Here is a 3,534-nt window from a genome sequence, read left to right on the forward strand (position 1 = left end):
CAATCGCGTTAGATACAAAATATCCTTTGACAAGAACATACGTTTAATAATAACACTTTGTAGTAATACAATTTATGATATCAAATGACGAAGGATATTTTATAATCAAATTTTTAAAATGGATATTTAGTGAAGAAATCATGAAATCATACGATATTCTATTTAACCATGCATCTATATATACGAACTCTCGACGATTCAACTATTTGGCCGGTTGAGTCAGCCAAGAACAAAGGAGAGCCATCCTCCGAAACAAAGGATCCGCGAAATCGAGATACCGGAGGATCTCAACGAAGAGAGAGAGAGAGAGAGAGAGAGAGAGAGAGAGAGAGAGAAAAGAAAAAGAGAGCGGTCGAGTGCTGTGTAGATATGCGCTGGCCGATCGTCTATACTGAGAGTGGGAGGGGTGGCGATATAGAAATTTCGTCACGATTCCGCGAATTCATCGCATATCCGCGCATCCTCTCGATCTCTCCTTATACACAGTTAATACATCTGTGAGACTCTGTTTCACCCCGGGTGGTTTGTTCATTCGTGACGACAAGCGCAAGCGGCGCGACTGCAGTGACGATTATTTACATAGGACGATTAAAATCGAGAATATCGCGAAAGCGCTTATCAAAACGAATTGGAGGATGGAATGCGACCGCTATTTAAGCATATCATGCATATATGAATGAGAAGAGGAGAAAGAGAAGTGATAATTAAGATTGTGGCTGTGAGAATATGAGCATGTATATTTATAGGAGCTTTTTTTTTATGGGGAAAAGAACGTTGAATTGGTCACAAGTGAAATGTATCGAGGTAACGTTCCTGATCTTTCTTTATTATTATATATTGGGATCTTGAATGATCGATAGACTTTAGTCACTTTTCCCAAAGTAAAAAACAATACTTTTGTTTTTAACCTTGCAAAAATCAAAAAATAAAAATAAAATAATATTAATAAAAAAAAAAAAAAAAAAAAAAAAAATGCTTAACACGCGAAGATCTATAAAGAGCTTTATAGAGGGTATAGGGTGAGTAGGTTTGTTAGTTCATAATCAACGTTTTTAATGATCCGGATCACTATAAAGTCAAACAAAATTGACTGACCCTGCTTTACCATTTTTTATACCAATAAAATAATAATTTTCTAATCAATTTATAATTCGATAAATTGATCGAGTATTCAAATATTTGTTAATAATTTCATTCCCAATGATCGCACTTGATCGATCGACATTTTAACGTACTGTTTGCGCAATGAAATTCAAAGCGAATAAGCAAACAAATAACTCAACGCCAAAATCAGTGCTACCAGGCATGCACACAAAGCTAAGATGGTTGTTTGTCTTCACTCGACAGCCACATGCATTTTATCCATGAAACGCTGGTATATCCAAGCTCAAAGTAGAAAATACATCGGAATTAGTAAATGAACATGTAAATAAGCCGACATAGCGTGAGGAGCATGAGCGGACACTTGGGACTGTTTCCAAAACAGCACCTTAAATTTCCAAAAATATTTAGTACACAGGGATAAATGGTCGTGAAACGAGAAGCCCATTATGCTATTATATGCGCGGAACCCAAAAATGAATGAAGATAAGACTGGTTGTCCAGAAGGAAGAGAAAGAGGAGGGAAAAAACGAAGGGAAAAGAAGGCGGCCTCGTCAAGGCAGTTGAGCGCGGCAGGCAGGAACAGAGAAGAGAAACGATCGTTCGCCGGTATATCGGCATCGGGCCCACCTTTTTCTCCCTTTCTACGAAATTTTTCAAGTTCAACGAGGCAGCAGCAGCAGCAGCAGCAGCAGCAGCAGCAGCAACAGCAGCAGCAGCAGCAGCAGCAGCAGCAGCAGCAGCAGCAGCAGCAGCAGCAGCAGCAGCAGCAGCAGCAGCAGCAGCAGCAGCAGCAGCAGCAGCAGCAGCAGCAGCAGCAGCAGCAGCAGCAGCAGCAGCAGCAGCAGCAGCAGCAGCAGCAGCAGCAGCAGCAGCAGCAGCAGCAGCAGCAGCAGCAGCAGCAGCAGCAGCAGCAGCAGCAGCAGCAGCAGCAGCAGCAGCAGCAGCAGCAGCAGCAGCAGCAGCAGCAGCAGCAGCAGCAGCAGCAGCAGCAGCAGCAGCAGCAGCAGCAGCAGCAGCAGCAGCAGCAGCAGCAGCAGCAGCAGCAGCAGCAGCAGCAGCAGCAGCAGCAGCAGCAGCAGCAGCAGCAGCAGCAGCAGCAGCAGCAGCAGCAGCAGCAGCAGCAGCAGCAGCAGCAGCAGCAGCAGCAGCAGCAGCAGCAGCAGCAGCAGCAGCAGCAGCAGCAGCAGCAGCAGCAGCAGCAGCAGCAGCAGCAGCAGCAGCAGCAGCAGCAGCAGCGGTGGTAATGGTGGCGGCAGTGGCGGCGGCGGCGGCGGCGGTGGCGTCGGCATCATCATGTCAGTGCCTCTTCTTTACGTCCTTATCTCTGGCGATTTCTTCCTCTTCCACTTGCCGCGCGCCACCAAAGTCCATTTTCTTGTCCGAAAATGAGTTTATGCTCTCACCGGCTCTCTGGGGGGGGGGAGTCGCCACCGCCAACTGCAACGCCCGCGCGGCACGGGCCCCTACCACCATCACTACCACCATCATCACCACTACCATCGCCACCACCACCACCATCATCATCAGCATCAGCATCACCACCACTACCATCGCCGTGTCTTTCAAATGCGCAACTGATGACTCACTACCAAATCGCTGTGTGGGAATGGGCCCTGGCCGTGGGGACATGGCAGCTTACCCATGGAAATAGCTGCGTGGAAAATCGCTCGGCCCAGTAGGATCGACTCTCCAACTCCTTTCACCCGTCTTCCGACCGGACTCTTGTCGCGCGCTCCAACCTCCCATTGCCGAAACACACATTTTCCGTAAAATCGAGCCTGCGACGGCGCGCGCTCTCCTTTCATCTTACTTATCCATCCTGGCAGCTATCCTTACCCTGGTCAGCTCGATGATTCCCCTCCCCTCACCATCCCACCCAGTCGCACGCAGCGCGGCCCTACAGGTAAACGGGCCCTGTATTCGAATACTTTTTCTCCCTGAGGCCGTAACTAGCCGGCCAGTCGTGGCGGAATAAGTCAAGTATTCACGAAAAATGGGATTTTAAGCGGTCGATTCAATTACTAGCTACGCCGGAAATATCGGCACTGGCCGTTTTTGCACAGGTCGAGCGGCACACGCGAGCGCGACGATTTCCAGCGGTACGGACGAATCTTTATTTAAGCCGAGCCACCACCCCCCGTCGGAAATTCCCTACATACGTAAGATACTGATTGGGCCAACACTATAAATATAAAGTGTCTGGAGAAGGTGGATTGGAAATGTTGCCGAATCACGTAATTACTCTAAAAAGAACGAGAGCAAGACCACCCGAAGAAAATAAGGTGCCAAGCGCCGGGTCTCCTTACCTGGGACGTGCATAAAAACAGGTGAGAGGATCGAGAGCGGATGCGAGAAACAGGGAACAGGAATCCAGCGTTTTTCAAGAAGTTTTTCGGGAAAAAGAAAAGGAAGAAGAGGATAGCGCGCGAC

Source organism: Ceratosolen solmsi, unplaced genomic scaffold, assembly GCF_000503995.2.
Source record: "Ceratosolen solmsi marchali unplaced genomic scaffold, CerSol_1.0 scaffold3, whole genome shotgun sequence".
In the NCBI taxonomy this organism is placed as follows: Eukaryota; Metazoa; Arthropoda; class Insecta; order Hymenoptera; family Agaonidae; genus Ceratosolen; species Ceratosolen solmsi.